The sequence below is a fragment of the Carettochelys insculpta genome, chromosome 3, assembly GCF_033958435.1.
Source record: "Carettochelys insculpta isolate YL-2023 chromosome 3, ASM3395843v1, whole genome shotgun sequence".
NCBI lineage: Eukaryota > Metazoa > Chordata > Testudines > Carettochelyidae > Carettochelys > Carettochelys insculpta.
The window spans coordinates 185,358,775-185,384,084 of NC_134139.1; the positions used below are offsets into that span (position 1 = coordinate 185,358,775).

General features: G+C 46.2%; 1 protein-coding gene across 1 annotated transcript in view; it reads right to left on the bottom strand.

The window, feature by feature from the left end:
- Positions 1–4,061: 4,061 nt before the first annotated feature.
- Positions 4,062–25,310, bottom strand: part of CYRIA (CYFIP related Rac1 interactor A) — a 142,022-nt gene continuing 120,773 nt past the window's right edge. Inside the window, exon 14 of the mRNA XM_074988972.1 lies at positions 4,062–4,165. The gene's annotated coding sequence lies outside the window, so the exon portion shown is untranslated. The remainder of the gene's footprint in view (positions 4,166–25,310) is intronic.

The window sequence follows — 25,310 nt, forward strand, 5'->3', positions numbered from 1 at the left end:
TCCATTAGCAGAAGAGAATATCATAACAGCACAAAGTTTCCCAGAGGAAAAAAACAATTAGAGGCTGTGAGCTTGTATGAGGTACAATTAGAATTCTTTACGTTTGATCACAGAATCACAAAGCTAGAAGGGACCATAAGGGGCATCTAAATTAACTCCCTGAAAAGATGCAAGACTTGTGTCTAAACCATCCAAGACAGACGTCATCAGTCAAAACATGTGGAACGTCCAGATTGCAAAGTGCAGTCTGTCTACAGTAAGTCGACATAAAAGAGTGCTTTTGTTGATAGCCATACTCTACTCACCACAAGGAAGAACGCCTCTGGCCAGAGAGATCTGTTGGCAAATATGGTCTGGGTGCTCTGGGCGGGTGGGGATGGGGGGCTTCTATTGACAGAAGAGCCCTCCAAGATGCCCTGTAGGTGCCCCAGTGGGCAAACTGTCCACAGCAATCAGCGCTCTATGGTTCCTGCCTCTGGCCCTTCTTAAAGCCACAGGGAGCCCAATGAACCCTATGGCAGAAAGCTGAATGTGTAGTAGCTGAGCCACACACTGCTGTCAAACACCCTCAGAGCTGTACCTTAGCATCTAGTCGTGATGGCAGAGGCCCTCCCCGGGCCCTCACAGAAGCAGCTTCAAGGCTCCCAGCATCCTCCATATGGCTAGAAGAGGAGACCCTCCAAGACCCTGGGTCTTTTACCAAAATGCAGAGATCAATGGTCACTTGGCTGGGGCCATGGCTGAGCAGGGCTAACCTTGCTGCACCCTGGAGCAGGTTTAAATGAAGGTCAAACAGCTCAGGCAGGGGTATGTACAAGCCTGAGACACCACAGGCCAGTTGGGGGCAGAACCACCCTCTTGCCCCTATTACAGGGAGCTAAACCAGATCCTTGGTGGGGGACATCTCACCCCTCCCCAGCCTGAGTGTCAACATGGGGCTTGGGCCCTTTACATTACCTCGGGAGCAGGAGCCCAAGGAGGAGGATCAGCAACCAGCAGAGGGCCAACCCCATCAGGAGCCAGATTATGAGGTGCGCAGCCACATCCTGGTGCTGGCCATGGTCCCTGGCAGGCATGCCACCTCCCAGGCATCCTCTGAGCACAGCAAAGGTCCCTCCAGTGAGTGCCTTGTGCGTCACATATCCCAGGGTGTGAGAGGTGAGTGCAGACAAGGCATTGCTCAGCCGGCTGGGGCGGGACCTTGCACTGCATTCCCAGCATGCAGAACCATACACAGCAGTAGTGTGCACCACCTGGACCCAGGAGACAGCCCCAGGGCGTGGGCAGAATTCTGCTGCCAGGCTCAGAGGGGGCCTGACTACCATTAGGCCCTGGGGGGCCTCTCAGCACCTGCCACAGCTGGAAGCAGGCTAGTCACAGAGGCACCGGCCTAACTCCACACACAGCGAGGGGTGCAGCACCCAGAGGTGTCAGGCAGCACCCACTCCTGCTGACAGTGCTGTAAGGAGCAGGTAGGAGTGGGCCCTGGGGAGGGTCAGGTTGCTCTGAGCTCACCTCTCACCCATGAGGGGATCCCTCTGTGGCTGGACACCCCCCTTGGCCACTAGCCCATTGAATAGGGAGGGGTAAGCACACTCCCAGAGACACTGCAGAGTTCTCGGGCAGCACAGCCTGCTGTGCAGGCCACATGACTTTGCCCCTCAGATATCCCTATCTTTTGGCCCAGGGGGTGCTGGCTGCTGTTCATGGTGGAAGGCATGGCTGTAGGGGCTGCGATGCACAAATGACTCACCATCTCTCCTCCTTCTGTTCCATGTAGAGGAGCTACACCAGCCGAAGGCTGGGCCATCCACGTGACACCACCAGGCTGCCCCCACAGCTGGAGGAATCGATGGCAGGTCCATGAAGACCTGATGTGGCAGCACATTGTGGTGCTGAGGGACATTCACGGAATGCTGCGGATAGAATGCTACCTCAGGGTCGATGTGGAGTGGCAGTCGCAGGTCTGGGACAAGTTAATGTTCCACTGTGATGCTGTTACCAGCATATGGTGGGACATGCTGCCTCAGCCACCTGCAGCTGCCCCTGCTGCCAGCTCCTCTGCACCTTCCTGCCCTCCTGCATGGTACCATGAACCCCGCTTGATCCCATGGGCAATAGCCATGGCCCCTACCTCCTGTCCCGCAGGCCCCCCAGCTCCCCCTGTCTCCCTTCTCACTTTCCCACTCAGACCCCACTGCAGCCCCTCCCTGTCCATACTTCACCCTGGTCTTGGCCCCACCCCTGACAGGGACCACAAATGCATGGCAGGAGGGGATCCTGAGGCCTGCTCCACCTCAGGTTTATGGACCCCAAAACCTCCATGTTCTGAGGCCCGCCCCCAGCTCCCCATGTGAAGAGTTCACAGGTGGTTGCACATCACTTCTTTGTAAATAGTTTGGAATATGAATTTGGAATTTGGGTGCAGATTTGCAAGTCCTGCAGCCAGGGCACCAGCTCTACATGTGACCTTGGGGTCACCCTCAGTGAGGAACAGCAAGACAACTGCCAGAAAGATCAACCCCAGCAACAGCAAGTCCATGTGGGGCCATCACAGTCCCAGGGGCAGCTCTGGCATAATTGAACCCAGAGACTGGCTGTGTTGCCCTCAAACAGAGGGAAAACATAGCAGGTACTTGGAGAGCTCTGCTGTTCCTTGGCAGGAAACTGCTGTCTGGAGGGGTCCCTTTAAGTGCCTGTCTCCACAGGGCTCTGGCACCGGGTCCCGGAAGGGATGGGTGGCCGACTACCCCAGGTGATGTAGTTCTGGGTGCTGGGTTTGTCAAGAGAATGGCCAGGCTGTCTGGCCACTCTCTGGCTGGAGAGTGGATCACTCTTTCAATGCGCTTTGCTGTCTGGACTTGCTCTGTCGATAGAGGTTTTGTCACAAGATATCTTCCAACACAAACATCTGCCAACAAAACCCCTGCAATCTGGACATAGCCTAAGGGTAACACCTGACATTTGTCTGATGAATTTCATTTTGCTGTCTATAGCTAGGTCTCTGTGTCTCCCAGAGGTCCAAGATTCCATGCTGTTCTGCAGCCTCTGTGACTTCTGCAGTAGCCAGTGTGGCTGACCCCAGGGCCACCAAAGCAGGTGGCTCTAGGGCCACTACATAGGTGGCCTCAGGGACTGCTGTTCCTGCTGCTGTTGTAGTGACCCTACAGACAGCTGCTCGCATGGCCCTACATTAGCCACATTAGCTTCTGCTGGAGTGTTCCCTGGCTGTTGGCACAAGGACCATGAAAGCAGTGCCCCCGTCCCCCTCATGCCAAGTGCTGCTGGTGGCCCCAGCAAAAGTCCCTGTGTGGAGCAGCAGTCCCCAGGTAGTTAGAGGGCCCAGCATCCTCCTCTCATCTCTCTTCCATCAATGGCCCTTGGATGCAACCCTTCTAGAAGCACCATTCCCCACAAGATTTTGTCAGGGGCATTTATAGTACGTCATGGACAAATCAGAAGGCTGTGAATTTTTGTTCATTGCCTGTGACATGTCCATGATTTTTACTAAATATATCTCTGTCTAAATCATAGCCTTATATATAGCTCAGTTCTCCAATATGACAAGATCCCTCTGAATGTTAGCTCTAGCCTCCAAAATATTGCCACAAGGTTTGGGGAGAAGGTTCTATATGCAAATTCAGTCAATATATTTTCTATACACAGCTCCAGGCCACTAACAGAGATATTAAACATCACTGGATGCAGAAAACACCCCTGTGGAATCCCACTTGACACCTTACTCCAGTTGGACACAATTCCATTAGTAGCTACTCTTTGTTTGTAGTTGTTTAACCAATTATGTGTCCACTTTATGGCAGTTCTGTGGAGCACAGATTTATCCAGAATGTCACATGGGACAGAGTCAAAAACAATGTTGGGAAAAGTACCCAGAAAGTTACTTGTGTAAAAGGGCAGCTGCTTGTGGTGCGGGAGGGATGTACTTACGTACAAATCACTAGTGTCCCTCTGCAAAACTACATGAGTAAAAGCACACATGCACATACACACCTCATATCTTTATTGTACTCCAGAACCCAGACATGAAAGCAGCTGCACTTTTCTCAGTAGGTTTTTGGTTATTTTCCACCTCTGGTCAAAAACCTTGATGAAGTTCAGGTATTTTACGTCCACCACATTCCCTGCATCCACCAAAGTAGTTACTCTGTCAAGACAGAAAACAAGATGAGTTGGCATGATTTGTTCTTGAGAAAACTATCCTGGTTGCTAGTGGTTACTCTTCATCTGCCAAGTATCCACAAATTAACTGTTTTATTCAATGGTCTAACACAGTTTTTCTCGAATGGTGTTCCGCCGAACCCTGGGGTTCTGTGAAGTGAAAATAAAGGTTCCGCAAGAAAATTCCATTACAATAGCTGACTGCAGCTCTCTGCCCTGCTGCTGCTGAAACAGCAGAACTAAATTTAATTAGTTTAACAGCCAGCAGCGTGGCATGAGGATATGGCCTTTAAACCAACTGAATTTATTTCCATGATTTCAGCGATGGCATGGCAGGCAGCTGCAGAGAACCCCACACTTGCCCTGCTACCCAAGCAACCACACCCTTCCTGTGGGAATGGCTTTGCTTACCCCCACCAATGGAACACCTCCATGCCAGTCTTCCTTCCGCTGGGCACATGTGGCAACCTGGCATACGCTCCCCAGACAGTGCCATGGATGGGTACGTCCCAGGGGCTGGTTTGGCACTGAGCAGGGTTAAGATTATGGATCAGGGTGTGGGTTTGCAGGATGGGGGGATAAAGCTTGGGGATAAAGAGGTGGATTTAGGGGATGATATGGGTAAAGCCTGGAGATGGGGGATGGTTTTGGAGGCCAAGGGGCATACAGCCTGGGAATGGGGGTTCCACAAAATTCTTTAAAGTTTAAAAGGGTTCTGTTGCCAAATAAAATTGGGAAACACTGGGCTAGTAGCTTCCCAATTTCCAGATTTAGGCTAACTTGACTGTTTTCCCCTTTTCCTCCTTTTCTCGCCTTCACTTTTCTCCAGTCTTCCAGGACCTCTCCTGTCATCTTGTTAAATATAATTCCCAGTGGCTTTGAAATTTCCTCAGATAATTTTTCAGTACCTTGAGATGAAAAGAATCCCCCAGCGATTCTATAGATCACCCTAGGATCTGGAGTGGGAACAAAAATGATGGATTCAGTGTGCAGGATGGGCTGCAGGTTGAGACAGGAGAGTGGATGAAGGAGTGGGGTGAGGGTTCCAGCCTAGGGTGTGGGCTCTGGGGTGGAGCTGGGGATGAGGAGTTTGGGGTGTAGAAGAGGGCTCCAGGCTGAGGCCAAGGGGTTTGGAGTACAGGAGCAGGGTGCATAAAGGGGCTCAGGGCTGGGTTAGGGTCAGGGAACTGGGATGCAGGGCACTTACCTGAGGCAGCCGCCATTTGGAATGGGGTGGAAAAGTTGGCTCCACGCTGCCCTGTGCTCTCCTGTAGGCAGTGTGATTCCAGGTCAATGGGAGCAGTGGGGGCAGAACCCACAGGAGACAAGAGAGCAGGGACAGTTTCCTGGCACTTGTGGTGACACAGCTCCAGTCTGGGTTGTGGGGGAGGGATGGCAGCATGCATAGCCACCTCCTCCCTCCCTGATCCCACCAGGAAGGGCTGGCCTGAACACAGGAACTTAAGTGGCTGCAGGCCAGGGGACTTAGCTTTGGGCCCTGGTCTGCAGCCCCTAAACCCCTTTCTTAATCTGGCAGCAGCAGCGTGAGTACAGGCCAACCCTTCCTGCTGCTACCAGGCACTCTGCTAACCCCCAGGGCCAATGAGGGAGGAGATTTAGGGTAAACTCTGGAACTGCTCCCTTCACTCAATAGCAGTGGTGGGACGTGGAATGATGTAGTTGGGAGCCAGAAGAACTTAGTGGATTGGAGCCAGGTTGCTTTGTTTCCTGCTGCTGATGCCACCACTGGTGAATGCTTCAAGCAGGATCAACCCCAACAAAGTTATCCCAGCCAGGACCTTGTCAAGTCAAGACTTAAAAACTTCTAGGGATGGCAAATCCACCACCTCTCTAGGCAATGCATTCCAGCGCTTCACCACCCTCCTGGTCAAGTAGTTTTTTCCTAATATCCAACCTACACCTCTCCCTCTGTAATTTCAGACCATTGCTCCTTGTTCTGCCATCTGTCACCATTGAGAACATTTTCACTCCATCCTATTAAATAACCCTTCAGTCTTCTCTTCTGTAAACTAAATAAGCCCATAACCCTCAGCTTCTCCTTGTAGGTCATGTGCTCCAGCCCCTTAATTATTTTTGTTGCCCTCCGCTGAACCTGCTCCAGCACTGACCACTACCCATTGGGCTCGACCATCAAGCCAGCATTTTATCCATCTTATAGTCCGTGGATCCAATCCATATTTCCTTAACTTATGGACAAGAACGTTGTGGGAGACCGTATCAAACGCTTTGCTGAAGTCAAGGTATATCACCTCCACTGACTTCCCCATGTCCACAGAGCCTGTTACCTCTTAATAGAAGTTACTCAGTTTGGTCAGGCATGATTTGCCCTTGGTGAATCCATGCTGACTACTCTTGATCACTTTCCCCTCTTCCAAGTGCTCCAAAATGGATTCCTTGACAATCCCCTCCATTATTTTCCCAGGGTTTGAGATAAGTCTGACCTGTCTATAGTTCCCTGGATTGTCCTTCTTTCCTTTTTTAAAGATGGGCGCTACATTTGCCTTTTTCCAATCATCTGGTATCTCTCCCGATCTCCAAGAGTCTTCAGAGATAATGGCCAAAGGCTCAGCAATGACGTCTGCGAATTCCCTCAGTACCCTTGGGTGAATTAAATCCAGACCCATGGATTGGTGTACATCTAGTTTTTCTAGGTAGCTCTTAACTTGTTCCTTCCCTACCAATGGCTGACCTCTACCTTCCCATATGGCATTGTCTAGAACCGTGGTGTAGGAGCTGTCCATGTCCATGAAGAGTGAGGCAAAAAAAGCATTGAGCACTTCTGTTTTTCTTACATCATCTGTCACTAGGTTACCTCTTTCATCCAGTAACGGCCCTACACCTTCCCTGATAACCCTCTTATTGTTAACATGCCTGTAGAACGCTGCCAAGTAAGTAAACTGTCAAGAATTATTTTGAATTCCTTGGTTTTGGGCATATTAATATTTTAAAGGAATTGTGGTAGCCACGATCATCCATGTGTTACTTAATCAATGTGTGATCAGTCTATGGTGGAAGTAGGTATCAGAAAGTCAATCAACCAATATCTTTGCATAGTCCTTGTATTCCCAGATAGACCCAGCAGACGCAATAAAGCTTGCTGCATCATGTGATTTGCAGCACTTGCTAATTTATCCCATCTTGGAGATAGGATTCATTATGCTTCTCCAGCTCTGGGTAGTGAGAACGTAAGACACTTGGACAGCTGACAAACTTTCTTTCCCGGGAAGGGTTGGTGGTGAAAAAAATGAAAGTATATCAGGCTCTGTGGGTCACACCCAAAGCTGATATAAATTGTCATAGCTCCATTGAAGTCAATTGACAGAAGCTGAGGACCTGTCCATATAACTTTCTTCTGTAATGATGCGCTAGAGCACCAAAACCTCAATAACTTAAGCAACTCTCAGAGATTTGTTTCCATGTTGCTATCACTTCCTGAGGGCTAGTGAGCAAAGTGAAAACTAGGTGAATGATCACCAAAATGGTGGGCCTACTTAAAAAAAAAAAAAAAAGATGGTGCTATTTTTTCTACTACCAAGCCATGTCTCCACTAGCCCCCTTCTTTGATGGGGGCATGGAAATGACATGGACAGAGGAATATCAATGAGGCGCTGCCATGCATATGCAGCACCTCATTAGCATAATGGCGGCCACACAAATTTCCAAGTGGCTAACTTTGAAGTACTGACAGGCTGTCTAGCCACAGGCACTTCGAAATACTCACCCAACTTTGAAATTCCCTTACTCCCAAATCGTTTTGGGCATAAGGGAATTTCAAAGTTGAGTGCATATTTCAAAGTGCACATGGCTAGACTGCCTGTCAGCACTGGTGCAGCTGCCATTATGCTAATGAGGCACTGCATGACAGTTACTCATTGATATTCCCCAGTCTGTGTCATTTCCATGCACCCTTCAAAGAAGGAGGCTAGTGTAGACACGACCCCAGTGCCTCATTATTAGCATCCCTCTCTAGTATCCTTGATCCACTGTAATGCCTTTTTAAAATCACAACTCCCTTTAACATTTTCTTCTGAGAGACCGTGCAAAATTCCTTCCATTTTGGGTCTGACTACTTCCATTTATACTGATGTAAAACTGCAGTGATATTACCCAGGTTGACAGTATTCTATTGGTGTACTCTGGGGGGCAGGGGAGACGGACCAAAGAATCAGGCCCTTTGTTTCTATGTATTAAATAAGAGCAAAACTGTTTTGCAAAGCCTCATGAGTTTATCATATAGCTCTAGAGGCTTTGTGTGAAACCCAAAACGACTCTAGGTCCTCCTGTCCTTAGTTGTTTGCATTCACATTTCACATTCTGATTTCACTGCATAAAGGGCAAAGAAAGTTTACTGAATGGGGAGACCTTTGGGTCTACAATATCAAACAGTGGAATGACCTCAAAGGAAAACATATTTCACTTAGAAAAAAAAAGTTTCCTTGCAAATCCTGCTTGTTTTACCCACTCAGCGCTGTCTCTTTGGTAACACATGTTTTATATGAATCAATATTCAGACGAATTTTAACATACAAATAACTAGATGCAGCTATGCAGTAGGAGGGAATTCCTACAGGATGATGTCAAGTATTTTAAGCAGTAAAATTAAAAATAGCACATAAAACCTGACCAGTCAATTGGCTTTGAACCAAGTCAACACATTTGGGAAACATTACCAAGTTTATCAGGATAATGTATCACAGAAAATCTGCTTCTGTTTATGTATCATTTATTATTCATTTTTGACATTTTCCTTTTTTCCTTCAACCCTTCCCCACCCGCTCCCAAGCAAAGCTATGTTAGACTGAGCTGAAACATGAGACAGCAGAATGGCCTCTCTTCTCTTCTTCTTTCCACATAAGACGAAAGCAGATCTGACTAGAAGCAGAAACTCTTAAGTGAAAAGTTATGATTTGCTATTTTTCCCTTCTAAGAAATGTAACTGCAGGAAGCAAATTTGAGTTGACAGAGGGAATATCACTTAACAATAAAGGAGAAAACTAACTCAGTGAAAAACAGACATAAATCAAAGGCTTAGGTAAGTGAGACAGTATAGATCATAGCGTATAATATTCAGTAGCATCTGTAGCAAACATTTCCTTTTCTATATTTCTGCCTTGCTCTAGGCAATGATATACTGAGCTCTTTGCCAAACTCTTCCTCACAGGACTTTACTTGACTTAAACCCTTGTACTCTGAGTGGAGCACAGGTCATCTACAAGTCTCCTCCACGTCACTCTGTCTCAGGACAAAACTTCCAGCTGACTCCAGGAGTACCTGAGTTGTTGTCTTTCAATCTCAGTAGATCTCTCCACATTGTCATAGGTCCTCCTCTTTCACATTTTCCTTGTGGGTTCCATGTGAGAGTTTGTCGGACTATGCTAGATGATGGTTTTCTGAGAGTGTGGCCTAGCTAGCCATCCTTACTTTCTTCTCTTGATTTGAATGTCAAATGGTTTCTGTCCTTTGCTGTTCCAAAGCTCCTCATTTGTGATAAAGTTCTGCCATTTGATGTGAAGGATGTACATCAGGCATCTGTTTATGAATGTCTGTAGCTTGAGGTTTGAAGACTTTTTACTATGCCAGGTCTCGCATCCAGACAAGAACACATTCTTCACATTTGTGTTGCAGATTCACAGTTTTGTCTTTGCAGATATTATTTGTGAACTCCATAGGGGAACAAGAGTCTTGAATGCAGATGTTGCTTTCCCTATCCTGGCGTTGATATCCTTGTCTATTCCTCAGTCTCTGCCACTGGCTATAAAGTACTTATCTCAGCAGAGAATTTAACCTCTTGACTGAAATATGTCAATACTCCTTTGAGCAAGGGCACAAATGACCCTTATCTCTTGCTCATAGGAGTATGGACATATTTGAGTCAAGAGGTTAAATTCTTTGCAAAGTACTTTATGTTCAGTGGGATTATTCCAGTGGAGAATTTGGCCCATGATTTGTACAAGTTTTACAATAAGAAAAGGTTCATAGTAGACAGGCCAAAGTCAGGGCAGAATGTGACTGAAAAGGAAATCATCAATGTGCTAAAGGCCTTACTCATTGAGACTGCATTCTGACAATCCTTACTCAAACAAATTCCCACTGAGATGACATTTAATGGGAACTTTGCCTTGCTGAGATTGAACTCTCAGATCTCAGTTTAATTTTATGTTGTTGTCATAGTAGAGCTGAATGAAATGAATCATTCAGTGCCTGATCAAAAGCCCTTAACACTAAGATTTAAATTTCTATTGACATGCTTTGGACTGGGATAAAGTTCTCAATGAATTTTGCATTTTTTCCAGCAATTTCTCCACCAATAGATCATAATTTTCTTCAAAATTTATAATTCAAAATTATCCACGTTTTTACAAATAATTATTTGGCTGTAGCTTATTTGTATTCTATTGCTCATGTCTGATAGTCAAATATTAAGATGGACAGCATGATAAGTTTCATGTTCCTTGAATGGATGAGCAGAAATTTTAGAGTCAGATTTTTGGAGCAATTCCTTATAAATAGAAAATTAAAATTCATTTTCTATTAAAGAAAACACAAACATAATCCATACTCCCACCCACAGAGATTCCTATCAATTAGTCCTACTTGTTTTCCAGAAAGATAAAGGAAAGCATACACAACTGGTGACATGAAAATGACTGAGGCCAATTGATTTTAAAATTCAAACTAATATTCTCATAATGTTTTATTCAATATTTATAAGTCAACTGAATACTGTGGGCTTGAATACATAGTGTTTTTTGAAAATCAGGAATAAGCATAGATCCTTAACTATTTGCTATAATGCACTCCTTTTGCTCATAAGAAAAATAGATTTTTTTACTGATTTTCTTTATTTAGTCTACTAAATCAAAGAACATTTCTCAAAGATGTGTAAGGTTACGATGTGTGATGAGTAAACACATTCTGGTTCAAATTGCTATTTGGACTATTTTTGATCAGCTCAAACCAATTATGGCTGGGTACAAAACTTGTGCTGTGGCAAATGGAACATGTCTTAAAATATAACAGCATTGGAGGAGATCTCTGTGCAAAGTGGATACAGATGGCAAAGAGACCCAAAGAGAGTGAGTGAAAAGGAGTCCCAAGTAACCCAGTAAGGATGAACTGATGAACCCTTCTGGAGAAATTAGTGTTGCTGGTTAGCCTGTCAGGTAGCCTGTGGCCACCAGAGAGAAAAGGAGGATTTATTGGGGGTACGTAACAAATAAACAAAAATGTCAGAACTCAAAATAACTGCTTTTTAGTTTTATTTTCTTTCCAAATTCATAACAGGCTCCATCCAAAACACGCTGACTTCAAGGAACTTGAGAACAGGTCTTGGGCTCTTTACTTAGAACACTAGGTGAGCCAGGTTATACAGGAAAGCACTGTTCTGCCTGCGATCTAAATACTTCTCCCTCAGCAACCATGGTCACCTCAGCCTGATAGGGCCAAGAGTACTATGCACACATACACCAAACATTTTCAGTGAGACAGTGGGAAAGTGTTATCTATGCATTATAATTGTTTTTATGTGCTGCTGGTTAAGCACTGACATAATTACAGCCACAAAGATCCATCCATCTGCATCAGCTTGCAGGACAGGGGCCTAAATGTCAGACACCAGTGTGAGTGAGGGTGGCAGGAGGAGGTGAATTTGCAGTCAGTGGCCCCACTGATTGTTTGGCAGGCTTCCTATTTCTGGGCCATGTTTACCCTAGTCCCTTCCTTTCAGCAGGGGCATGGTAATGAGCAAGTTGGGAAGATGCTAATGAGGCGCTCCCATGAATATGCAGGACCTCATTAGCATAATGGAAGCAGCACCCAATTAGAAAGCGCCACTTTCGAATCGCTACTGCCCATGTAGACGGGGCCTTTCAAAAGGACCCCCAGACTTTGAAAGCCCCTTCTTCCTAAAACCAAATAGGAAGAAGGGGCTTCTGAAGTCCAGGGGGGTCCTTCTCCAAAGCCCCGCCTATACGGGTGGTGCACAATTCTGTAGTCAGAAGGGCAACGTGCTTCAATACAGTTTGAGAGCCCCTAGCTTAACCCATCTTTCTCAGGCCCATGATGAGAGGAGGAAAATGACAGAAGGGGTGCAGTCTTTGGAGAGGTCAGGGTTTTCCTTGCCAGGCTCATCACAACAAAGCCTTCTCACCTCTGAGGCCCATGATGTACAAAAAAAGGGAACAATTGCGGTTATGATTCCCAGAATGAAAGAAGGAACCTTATACAATATATGTCCTGTGATGTCTTTGCTGACAGCATTTAGAAGTCTAGGCTTCCCAGGGTTCAGTCCAGTTGCTTTGGACATACTGAAAAACAGGGCATGGGAGAAATAGCTTTGCACCAAAGGGAGGAGGACAGAATAGATCAGGAAAAGGGGTTTTATGTTCAAGCTTTTAAGCGAGAGAGAAGGCGGCAGCTAGCAAAAACAATATTAGAGCCCATTAAAAAGTAGTTGAGAGAATGTCTTTTTAACTGCTCTAATGCCAGCACTCTGACCATGAATTGTTTTCATACTGCTTTAGAGATCATGGAGGTAAATGGCCACCACTGCAGGGGTTAACACACTATCTTTCATTTTTATGCTTCTTGACCTGGGAAGTCAATAAAAGCTATGTCAAAGGGATATACCCAGTAAGAGGCAGTTACTATTACCATAGTGTGCAATACAATGGAACAAGAATCCTATGAAAAATGAGCTTCCAAGGCACACACAAAGAGCCTTAGACTTTCTGCACTAGGCGAAGAATTGCTATTTCACTGGGAGCTGTGCTTGCTTCTTTGACTCTTGTTTCACACTGAATCTGATAAGATATGAAAGAACCTTCAACTGAGGCTAAATCCAGCAATGGCTAGAAAACTAAGGAGCATCTATTCTAGTCTGCTTCTGAAGCTTCAGCTACCACGTTAAAAGTATCAGAGGGGTAGTGGAGTTAGTGTCTATCTTCAAAACCAAAAAAGAAGTCCTGTGGCACCTTATAAACAAACAGATATTTTGGAGCATAAACTGATGAAGCAGGTCTTTGCCCATGAAGCTTATGCTTCAAAATATCTGTTAAGTCTATAAGGTGCCACCGGACTTCTTTTTGTTTTCATATGTGAAAAGACAGCAAGCTGCAGTTGTCATTCAACTTAATGGCTGATTACTCATAGGCACCGTCCATGACTGATCTAGGGGAGGGATTTGAAGAAAGAGAAGCAAGTAGTTTTGCAGACTATTTTAGGCTATGTCTACACAACAGATTACGTTTGCATAATTTGTCACGTGGGGGTGTGAATAAACTGACTCTTCTGAGCGACATAAGTTCCATTGACATAGCTGGTCACATAAGTGCTTTTCTGTGTGTGAGCTTCTCCCACTGACACAGCTACTGCTGCTGAAAGAAGCAGTTTTACTATGCAGAAAGGAGAGCTTTCTCCCATCTCTGTAGAGGGTCTTCATGAGATCAGCTGCAGTAGCATGGTACGTGTATGCCCTGAAGGTGCATTTTATATATTCCTTCCCAGAGGCATTGTTTGAGACGCCCAGCAAACTCAGGCAGAGAACATTTGGAAAGTTTGTTTCACAACCACGACGCCTAGAATTTTTCATTCCTATCAAAAGTGACCCCTTAGATTTTGCACTATGTATGTGAGCTACATAAATTCTAATGTTAATTTTTTTAAAAGGATTTTGGTTACAGACTGATCTTTTTCTTCAGAAGCAGTATTGTCCATGAATATATCATTGACACTCGATTCTCCATTTTCATGCAAAAGGTGCCTTTCCACTGATGCACTTCAAAGTCTTTTTTCTGACAAAGCAAAACTGAAATTTTTGTTCACTTTGCTCATCACAGCAGAAAGTTACATAATAAGGACTTGTGTCACAGGCTGCACGCATTGGTAGGTACTGCTGCCTGGCTGCTCTGCAGGATCATCTCCCTCCTGGGCTAACAGCCCCTTCCACTGCTTCTCTGTGACTCAAGGTGTTGTCTTTATAGGCTGGCCTTCCAGCCAGGTCATTATAGCCCTTCCTTTCCCAAGGTAGCAAATTCCTATTGAACAACTATCCTAGACAGGCAGTTTGTGCCATTTGCCCACTGGCTGGAAGGAGAATCCAGGCCTGCCATCTATTTCAGGTAGCACCTGTACTTTGCTTTCTCACATAGTCTGTCTTTCTTTCCTTGGATTCCTTCCTACATCTTTTCTCTCTTTCTTTAGGTTTACCAGCCCTCCTGCCAGGAAATAACTACAGCCTACTGAACACCAAAGCCGTAAGCTACTTCTCTTCTCCCAAAGTGTGACTGAAGACTACTTTCCCAGAGCTGCATTTTACTAACTTCATAGCTTTATGTCTGCCCCACCTGTTCCTCCTCAGTTCGTTCCATCATTAATAAATCTTTCAGTGGCTGGCTCATCAGAGTTGCAGTCAGATTCATTAAACTACTTCAATTGTCTCTGCTTGTGTGGGGAGGATACCCCATCATGGTTTCTCTGCTTAATTAGGATGTGATCCACACTAGCTTTTTGTGCACTAGTTGTCTGTGTGCCTTGCACTTTAACTGTTTATTAGAGTCCTTTGAGCCAGTCCTGTTTCAAAGAGGACTTGATCAAAGAGTTCTAAATAGTTATTAAAGTGCTTCAGAACAGGGCAGATGGTTCATTCATCTACAGCACGCTAGTGTGCAGTAGATGCCCACCACAGCTTGTGAGAAATGAAAAGTGAAAGACCTAAAGTTTCATGGTGTTTTACTCTTGTTCACTTTGTGTAGCCAACACATGTAAGATAGTGAGCTGAACTATATTCCTTCTTGTGCACTACCTTCAGGCTTGATTATTAAGTGCCAGTAAGTTACAGCTAAACAAACCCATCAAAGACAAAAGTGATTTAGCACTTTCTCACAAGATCTATTTGTCACTCTAAAGTCTAATGATGTAAAAACTTCATATAATCTAAACAATGGCAACATCATTTTATTTTCACTTCAAAAGCAAATGATGACAACAGCATGACTCACATCAGAACTACAGGCAGTGTAAATCAGGAGTTTTACCACTGCTGTCAATGGCCAAATGCCCATGGATTTTAGACAGGGCAGGAAATTACCCTGTGTAAAAGAGACAATTGGGTTCTGTACATCCTCATGTGTATTATAGTCTCACTCCTCAGAGTGGGCTGTCTGTTACTGGCATCATTAATCGCTCTCTTCTGTGTAACTTTGGTTGTATTAGCGTAATGCTAGCACCATAAAATACCCAATGAGAAGAGCAAAAAAGCAAGCAGCACTGCAGGGTCAATGCACTTATTCAAGAGGAGCAGCTCTTATTTTTTCACTGGGTTCATATCTACTATTCATTACCACGTGTAAAATCCCTGACATTTAATTATCCCTAGATTTTCTGATATGAATCACTGCCACTGTAAAATAAAAAAAGGCTGGTGGTAGCTGGTTTGACCTGAAACCAGGTTAAATTATTTGTGTCAAATCATCATCTGGTGTAAATTGGAATGGCTCTAATTCACTTCAATGGAACAAGAGCAATTTACATCAGTTGAGGATCTGTCATGAGTGATCAAAATAAAGATTAATTATTCAAGCTTAAATGCATATGTCACTTAATTAGTTAAAATTTTAGCTATACACGATATTATCTGAATGGTAAGCCTTAAGGTGAACATGAAACCATTGAACAAAGAAATCTTCATTAATTTATTTAACTTGTTAATTAATAAAGCAAATGTCATTCTGACACATTAAGTTAAACAAATGATTTTGAAGCATGGCTACTTGCTCAATCAATTATTTGTGTCTGGAAATAATCTTTAAGGGCATAAATACCAGAAGAACATCTATTTTAATCAAAACATGCATAACCAAAAATGAGCAAATTGAATTTGTACTTTTAATTTAATAAATATAATAAGAGTTTCATGTAAGTCCTTAAGAAGGTTGGTCTTGGGTCACGATTAGTTATTAATTTTACAAGAATTTAGATGGCTGCCCTCACCATGGCATCTAACACCTTAGAAAGCATAAACTAAGAGAGCCAAATATCAGTGATCAAGGCCATATCTAGCAGTTTCTATGAAACTCATCTAAAGACCATGGTTAAAGCTCTCTAGGCTTCTCTTCTGTTTGGATAGGGGAACAGATAGTAAGTATGAAAAAGTGGGATGGGGCGTGGGTCTAATAGGTATCTATGTACAACAAATCCCTGAATATCAGGATTGTTCCTAGCACATTGGGATATTTGATCACCCTTGTTGGGGAGGATGATTTTTAAAGCCCTGATTCCATAAGGGCTCTTATACTTGATTCAAATGGAGCTACTGCTGTCTTTGTGTTCACTATAAAAATGGGTTTATTCAGGTATGGACAAACTGGTAGTTTAAGGCAGTGGTTTTCAACTGGTGTGCCGTGAGAACTGTCCAAGTGTGCTGTGAAACTTTATCAATTTCCCCTTGCTGTGGCTCTTGGAAGAGCCATAGCAGAAGGAAACTGACAACCCCACATCAGCTGGGCCTCAAACAGCCAGGCTGCCTGTTCCCTGCTGTAGTAAGAAAGGAGGGAGAGAACCTGTGGGAGCTGGGACAGGGTTTAAATGCCACTGCCTGACTCCAACAGACTGGTGGAGAGAGGCTGAACTTACAAGCAATCAATCAGCTGAAAAAAGTGGGTGTGCCATGAAATTGTTTGTCTCGTTGAAGTGTGCTGTGTTACTGAAAAGGTTGGGAACCACTGATCGAAAACCGTGTGTTTACACAAGCCCCTTTCTTTTGGAAGCGGCATGTTAATGAGCAGGTTCAAAACATGCTAATGAGGTGCTGCCATGAATATACAGTGCATCATTAGTAAAATGGCGGCTGCGGTGATTCAAAAGTGCAGCATTTAGAATCGTGTGCCGCCCGTGGAGAAGGGGACCTTCCGAAAGGACCCCCCCAGTTTTCGAAAGCCCCTTCTTCCTATCTGGTGTTAGGAAGAAGGGGCTTTTGAAAACTGAGGGGTCCTTTCAGAGGTCCCCATCTCCACGGGTGGTGTGCGATTTGGAAACCTGCACTTTCAAATCGCTGCGGCCGCCATTATGCTAATGAAGCACTGCATATTCATGGCAGCACCTCATTAGCATCTTTTAAACCTGCTCATTAACATTCACCTTCTGAAAGGAAGGGGCTTGTGTAGACCCCGCCAAAATGTGTTCCTCCTTCCCTCCCACACCCCAACAATTTTGACAAATCAAAATTGTTTTTGTCAAAAAAGTTTCATTAGAAAAATCTTGACTCTCAGCAACCAAAACCAAAAAAATAAAACATCAGCCAAAAGCATTCTACAAATCTGATGAAAAATAATAAAAAAAGCTTTATTTGAAAACTGAAAACTTATGGGAGAAAGCAGACATTTTCAGCAAAGATTTTCATTGAGTCAAAACCCACATTTTCCAACAGAAATAAAGCTTAAAGTGGATAATTTTTCACCAGTGTTAGGGCTCAGACCTCTACCCAGGGACATCTAGAGAGCATTGACAATTACAACAATAGGTGCAGGCTCAGTCCTCTGGCAGGAAAGCAGTAGATATGCAAGACACACAAACCCAGAGCCACAAAGGTGCTTAGGTGTCTAAGTGTGGAGATGTACATAACTAAGACCCAGGCAGAGTGTCCTAAGTTATGATTTTGACTCCAGCACAATAAACAGTACTGCTGTCCAAGCATATAGGTGTCCAGACTTACTCAGTGCCCAAGTTCTCAAAGCAAGAGTTCCCTTGATGCCTAGGTTTCAGTCTATGCTCCTGCTGCCTCTCTTTGGATGTTTAGATAACTTTCTCTTGCCATTCACAGGCCACGGAAAAATGAAGATTTGAATACCTACATGACAGGTGGGATCTGATATGGTAGGTGTGCCCTGAGGACAGATCAGATGTTAGCTCAGCTGAGATAGTCCGAAGCAGGCTTCCCACAGTCTCTCCAGTTGAGGGTTGGGAGAAGAATGAGAATGATTCCGTAGCCCAACAGGAAAACCCGTCTCAGAGATGGAAGACTGTTAAAAATCCAAGCTTTCCTTGTGATGGAGACGGGCAAATTGAACATGGGTCTCCTACATCTGAGGCAAGTGCACTAAATACTGGGCTAACTACTATTACAATGTAGGCCTCTCTTCTGGCCTTTTTGAGCAGAGCAAGGCAGGCTCCTAACTCAATCCTCAAGAGGTATCTGACTCCAACAAGATGGTTCAATTGACTCCAAGTAGTTAGGCACCTCCCTGAAGCCTGGATTTAGCTTTGCACACACGTCTTTGGTTGGCATCCTCCTCTGATGAGCTTAAATGACTTCTCACCTAGCATGCTGGCTTTGTAGACTGCATTTTTAGGCATTCTTCCATTCATAGTACAGGGAGCCTAGATACCTAATTCATCTTTGTGTATTAGGCCAGGACTACTAGGCCTACTACTAGGAAGTAAAATTGATTTTGGATATGCAAACTCAGCTATGACAATTGCATAGATGGAGTCGACTTATCTAAAATCGATTTTTGCTGCAGTCCACACAACATGAGGTTGACAGGAGAAACTCAGGTCAACCCCCCTTACCCATCTCGACTTCCAGGAGTACCAGGATTGACAGTGGTACCACAATTGTTAGATTTAGTGCATCCCCAATAGGTGCACTAAATTGAACCTCCAGTGTGTTGATCTTCCCATAAGTGTAGAAGTACCCTTTGGGTGCGTCTACACTTGCATTCCTCTTTCAAAAGAGGTATGCAAATGAGCTAAATTGAAATGCAAATGATGTATACATTTGCATATCCAGCACCTCATTTGCAGATTCTAATTTCGAAAGAGCTTCTTTTGAAAGAAGCAAGCCAGTGTAGACGCTACTTTTTCGAAAGTAAACCCCATCTTCACAAGAATCCTTCTTCCCATTAAATAAAGGGAAGAAAAATTCTTTCGAAGATGGGTTACTTTTGAAAGAGCAGCATCTACACTGGCTTTCTTCTTTCAAAAGAAGCTCTTTCGAAATTAGAATATGCAAATGAGGTGCAAGATACACAAATTTATACCTCATTTGCCTACCTCTTTCGAAAGAGTAATGCAAGTGTAGATGTATCCCTAATGTTGTTCCTGTGATTTTTCTATGGGCCTAAAATTTAGGTGCTGTCATGCTCAGCCTGGCAGTGCCTATCCCCCTTTGTGGATCTCAGCCAGAGTCCTCAGCCTAATATGTAGAACAAAGGCTCCAATGGGTTCTTCTGAGCTGCTGTACTCTTTGCATGTGACCTAGCTAAAGAAAATGTAAAATGGAGTCATTTCAATGCAATCAAAGTGGTTTTCATTCACTTATGTGAAAGTGGAAATCTTATAAACTATTTCAGCCCATTGGTTCCCATATTGTACTGTGCATTGCATGTCATTACAGCTGTGGGCTCTGGAATTCTTCTGCATTCCAGGATTCAGCATTCCAAATTTCCATGCTGATAGAATCACACATCTTTGAGCGGTCCATTGGTTACAGAATATATGCATCCTTTTCAGTGGACTAAACTGTCAAAAGGCAGACTTGTAAGAAAGCTAGAATTTGGTAATAACTCAAATCCTTGCTTTGGTAAGACCTCACTCTGGCATGGAGTGTGTCTCATCCGCCAAGCCTTAATTTCACCATCTGTAAAACAAGGTTGAAAAATTCACTGGCTTACAACACCTGAATGGATGCTGTATGGCTATTAATGGCTGTAAAGCACTTCTACACATAGACAGTAAGTATTATATAGGTAGAAAATGTCTGAAATGAAAAAGGAAGATTTATCAACCCCACTTAGTGCATGGTCTCTTAAAAGTAACAGAAAAGTTGAGCTTTTATGGGTGCTACAGTGGGATGGTCTGGGCACTGCAGAAACATTTTTGGGGCCAACTTTTTAGGAGGGTGTTGGTCTCATTCTGCAAGAAGTAACCAGGCTGGCAACAAGCAGGTTGAGGCTGTTGTGCTGTGAACATGCACTTAGGTGTCACGATGCTGAACCAGAACTGCACAGAGGCACCCAGGTTTACAGATCAGGCAGTGATAAAATCTCTTACTAATCTGGGTTGGACCCCAAAGCATCAAAGCAGTTAATGCCCCAGAGAAGTTTAGCATTCTTATTATAATAATATAATTCATTTCCACATGTCCTCAGTACATGCTTTGAAGACTGTATGCAGAAAGAGAGGAATGAGAGACCAGAGCCCACCAGTAAAACCATTAGCCTACAAAGGCACTGTAGAGTGTGATTGGTTCTCATCCACCAGAAGGAAGGTGGCATAGCATTTTCCTGCTTGGATTTGTTTCGTGTAAGTGCAGAGTGCATTGGAGGCACTGTCCCTAATCCCTCCCGATTCCTTTTTCTCACTGCCAAATAAAAACCATAATCCTGTCCCTTTGTTTATTCCCTCCCTTCCTGGGCTCTGGAGAGAACAGGAAATCTACACTGCTTTCTGCGTGCCCTCAGCACTCTCAGCTCTCTATTTAATCATTCTCTACAATCTTACCCCATGCTTCAGTCACCTGCAAGAGTCAGGAAGGAATGTCTCCCCATGCATATTTGGTGAGCTGCACTCTTTTCTTCCCCCCTTATCTTTGTCTGAAGCATCAGATATTGGCCACAGATGACATCAGGCTACAAACTGAGATGAACCAATGCTGCAGTGAAGTACAGAGTCCTGTCCCACAAGCTTAGCAGAAGCTCCCTTGTTCAGGCTCACAATGATTACTTGATGGGGTATCAGGAAGGAAATTTTCACCCTGGTCAACTGGTGGAGACCTTCCCACTTTTTAGATTTCCATGGAACACTGATAATCTGCAAGGGTTATTGAGGCATATCAACTAATCAGTTCTCAGCTGCCACATGGGCCTCAGGCACTGATGGCATCAGAATATCTCCTGGGCTCTGATTCACAAGTTTAGTCTCCTGAACACCAAAGATGTCATCAATGTATCTTAAGTAGAGGAGTGGTAATAGGGGACGAGAGCTGAGGAATCGTTGTTCAAGGTCAGCCATAAATGCTCGTATATTTATGGCTGACCTGGAACCACGATTCCTCAGCTCTCGTCCCGTATTACCACTCCTCTACTTAAGATACATTGATGACATCTTTATGATTTGGACCCATGGTACAGAGGCTGCAGAAGAATTCCACAGAGACTTTAACAATCCCCTGATGCCCACCCCTCACTGTCCCCCCACACGCACCACCATCAACTTATGCCTCGATTACAACATGCAAGAGATACACTTCCTGGACACTACAGTACTGATCAAGGATGGCCTGATCAGTACCACACTGTACCGAAAACCTACTGATCGCTATACTTATCTACACCCTTCTAGTTTCCATCCTGCACACGTGACTAGATCCATTGTTTACAGTCAAGCTCTTCGGTACAATCGCATTTGCTCTGATCCAACTGACGGAGACCAAAAACTACAAGAACTTTACCAAATATTCATAAACCTGAATTACCCCCCAGGAGAAGTAAAAAAACAAATCGACAGGGCCAGACGAATACCCAGAGACCAGCTACTCCAAGATCGGCCCAAAAAAGCCAAGAACAGAACACCACTGGTCATCACCTACAGCCCCCAACTCAGACCACTGCAACGAATTAGTAAAGACCTACAACCTATCCTTAATCAGGATGCCACACTCCAGAAGGCCCTGGGTGACATGCCTGTTCTCTCCTACAGACAACCTCCCAACCTCATGAGGATCCTCACTAACAGCCACAGTCTATACTCCAGGAACACCAGTCCTGGAACCTTTCCCTGCAACAAAGCCCGCTGCCAGCTTTGTCCATATCTTCTCTGGAAACACCATCACTGGACCTAACCAGGTTACTCACAGAATCATGGGCACTTTCTCATGCTCCTCTACTAACATCATATATGCCATCATGTGCCAACAATGCCCAGATGCTTTGTATATTGGAGAGACTTCTAACCCCCTTAGACAAAGGGTCAATGGGCACAACACAGACATCAAAACACTCCAGATCCACAAACCAGTTAGTCAACATTTTAATGGAATGGGGCATTCTGTCAATGACCTGAAGGTATGTGTGTTACTGAAGAAGAATCATCGCACCGTTCTGGAAAGGAAAGCAGCTGAGCTGGCTTTTATATTCAAATTCGGCACATTAACACATGGTTTAAATCATGATGGGAACTTTCTGAGTCACTCTAGGGGCTCGTCTGCATACTTGGCTCAATCTAATTCTTGACCTTCCCCCCCACCCCTCCACTCTCCGATTTGCTCACCTTGATTATCTTTTTCTGATTTGTCCTCCTTGCTTACTGTTTTTGGTTCTCTGTGCCTTAAATATTGAGTCTGTTCTGGTCTGGCTATGGTCTGAAGAAGTGGGTCTGTCCCATGAAAGCTCACCTAATAAACCATTTTGCTAGTCTTTAAAGTGCTACTTGACTTTTTGTTTTGATAGTGTATAGACTAGCACGGCTTCCTCTCTGTTACTATTCAACACGAGGAAACAATGACTGATGTGAACACAAGAGAAGGCAGGTGTACTGGGAATGAGAAGGAGGGAGAGAGAGAAGCTGTCCTAGCATGGCTGCCTATTGGATTAGGCCCACAGAACACAGCTGAAAAGCGGGATGATACTCCCTTTGGCTGTGTCTAGATGGCAGCCCACCATTGAAAGGGCAAAATCAAAAGCCAGAAATCGATATAACGGCTTTCAAAAGAACACGACCCCACGGCAAAGGCGGATTGCAGTTCCGACCCCCTCTTTTGAAGAACCTGTCCCATTATTTCGAAAGGGAGCGTCCACACATGTATGAGCACTCTTTTGAAAGAAGAGAGGTGGAGATGCTGCGGATGGGGTTGCATGGCCACCAAGCCCTTCCAGGGACCGCAGCCAGCCGCCGCCTTAAAGGGCCCCTCTCCAGTTTCCCCGCCCTGCACTAGTCAGGGCCTGCTGAACTGCCAGCAGTGACACACCCCAGTGCAGCAGCACCATGGCCAATGACACCCTGCTTCTCGCACTGGATGCAGACATCGTGGGCACTGTTGCCCACACTGTCTGCACGGTCACCGCAGCTGCCCCATTCCTCCTTGGGAGTCAGAAGAGGCCCCCTGAGGACACAGAGCTCACCCAGCCTGCACCCCACCCCTGGCACCCTGGTGCCTGTGGAGCCACCCCAGCAGCATGGACTGGTGGGAGCGACTGGTTCTGGGCAATGGGATGATGCCACCTGGCTCTGGACCATGGGGCACCAGTTCAGGGTGGGCAGGGCCACCATCAGAGCAGCGCTCATGGAGGTAAGCCGGGCCCAGGGCACACTCCCATCACGGGAAGGGGGCCCACGGGCACAGGGACCTCTCAGGGGCTGCTGGCGGGGGAGGAGGGCACCAGGAGGTGGTCACTTGCTGGGAATACCCTGCCACACCCTCAGGAGAGCGCACGGCCTCCCTCCCATGTAGGTTGTCAATGCCATAAAAGCCATGCTCCTGTACCAGGTCGTCTGCGTCAGGGACCTGGACGCCATCGTCAGGGGTTTCTCCTCAGGGTTCCTGAATTGCTTTGGTGCCCTGTATGGGACTCATATCCCCATTTGTGCCCCACCGCACACCACTGGCTGCTATATCAACTGGAAGGGCTACCACTACCCAAAGGGTGCACTGACCCCCCCGATGCCCACCCCTCACTGTCCCCCCACACGCACCACCACTGCACCCATGCCCCCCCACAGAACCACAGGACATGGGCATTGGTGCACAATAAAAATCTTTATCAATATTAACCATAAACCAGTGGATATTGGATGCATAACTATTTACAATGTGGGTGGGGGGACATCCATGTATGTTGTGGGGTTGGGGGCATAAACTTGGAGGAGGGTGGGGAATGGATCAGAACTGGGAGGGTCACTTGGGCATGGGGGTTATGGGCCAAGAGCCCCGTTGGCCCTGGGATCCCCTTTCCCCCTGGGTGCGGGTGCCACGGCGGAGCTGGGATGGGACGGGGAGCACTGAAAGGTGGTGGGATGGCAGAGGGGACATCGGTGTGGGGTGGGGTGGAGGACTCTTTGGGGAATGTGGGGTGGGCAGGGGACCATGGGGGGACCTTTCTGGGGGGGCCCTGCGGGAGTGCTCAGGGGGTTGGGCAACTAGGGGGAGGTGTGGAGGGCCAGGAACCATGCCACATTGCCCATGTGCTCCTGAAAAGTCCCGTGGTTGCCCCCCAGGTAGTACATGAGCCGACCCCAGTCTTCCCTCCACCATGCCAGGTCAGTCTCCTCCAGCCAGAGGCGGAGCTCCATGAGCTCTGCCTGGTGGAGGTTGGCCGGGTCATCCCCCATGCAGCGATGCAACTCTGGCTGTGCACTCGGCATCTTGCTGCTGCTGGAGGTGCCTGGCCCCTGTCCAACACCTGTGGGGGGCTCTTGGGGACCAACGATGCCGATGGACTACGTGGGCCCTTGCTTGCTGCACCTGGAAGGGGTGATGAATTGCATGTCAGTCTCTGAGCAGGACCTCGTCCCCCAGGACTCTGTTCCCGACGAGGCCCCGCCTCCCCATCCCCTCGCCGGGGCCCAGCCATGGTGAGCATGGTAACCCTGCGGCATCAGGTGCACATAGGGCTTCCCCCTGTGTGGAAGCATCCCTAGGTGCAGGCTGGACTGTGGACGTCCCACTGGGCAACTGGGTACCTGGAGCTGTCCACAGGTCTGGGTGCTGGGTGGTGCAGGTGGGCACAGGGGGCGTGTTTGGGGCTGTGGCCAGCTGGAGTGTCTGGCCCTGGGCCTCTGGGCCTGTGCCCGGTCCTCTGGCAGGGGTGCAACCCCGGCCCTGCCCGCCAGGGTGCTGGCCCCGCTGTGCACTTACTGGGGGGCACCTCGACAATCTCCAGGGAGACCCGGCTCCCCATGGCCTAGCTGGACGACCGCAAGGGGATGTCGATGACGAGGTTGCCCTCCTTGCTGGACCAGTCCTGGGTGGTGTCTGCCCCATGGCTCAGGCTAGCTAGTCCTGGCTCCTCCAGCTCGAGGTGGTCCACAGAGGTGTCCACGACCGCTGTGGGTGGGGAGCTGTCCCGGGGCCCCAGGATGCAACGTAGCTCCTGCTACTAGGGGCAGGTAGAGAGACC